The following is a 543-nucleotide window of genomic DNA, read 5'->3' as shown; positions in this document are numbered from 1 at the left end:
CGGCGTGAGTGGAAGGTGTCCCTGCCCAGGGCAGGGGTTGGAGCTGGAGGAGCTTTAAGGTCCTTTCAAACACAAACCAGTCTGTGAGCCTATGAAGTGATGACACCCCCTTGACAGTGCACTGTGCTGGAGACAGCTCAGAGGGTATCGGGGGCCGCAGCAGACCAGGCTTCTCACTGCTCTGAGCCTGCACCAGCCCTTTCCTGAGATCAAACCAAACGTGCCTCAGAGGCAGAGCTCAAACACAGCCGAGGTTTGAGACACCCAGTTCTGAGCAGCCACCCGCGGGCACGGAGTTGTACTGCGGCTGTTGCACTGAGTGGCTGATGCGCCAGTACAAGGCGGGTGTGAGGATCACGGTCAGGACTGCCTGAATCCTGGAATGATTTCTGTGGAACGCATCGTAACGAGCTGTTCCTCACCCACCAAAGCGGGATCTGAACGGCGCAGAAACCCTTTATCCCCGATCGCGTGGAGGCAGACATGGGCTGCAGCCTGCCCGCTCCTGAGCCACACAACGGGGCTCAGAGCTGGGGGGCTCCG

This window comes from Nestor notabilis, unplaced genomic scaffold (genome assembly GCF_000696875.1).
Source record: "Nestor notabilis isolate BGI_N333 unplaced genomic scaffold, ASM69687v1 scaffold12448, whole genome shotgun sequence".
NCBI classification, from domain to species: Eukaryota; Metazoa; Chordata; class Aves; order Psittaciformes; family Psittacidae; genus Nestor; species Nestor notabilis.
This window is presented reverse-complemented; position numbering follows the sequence as displayed.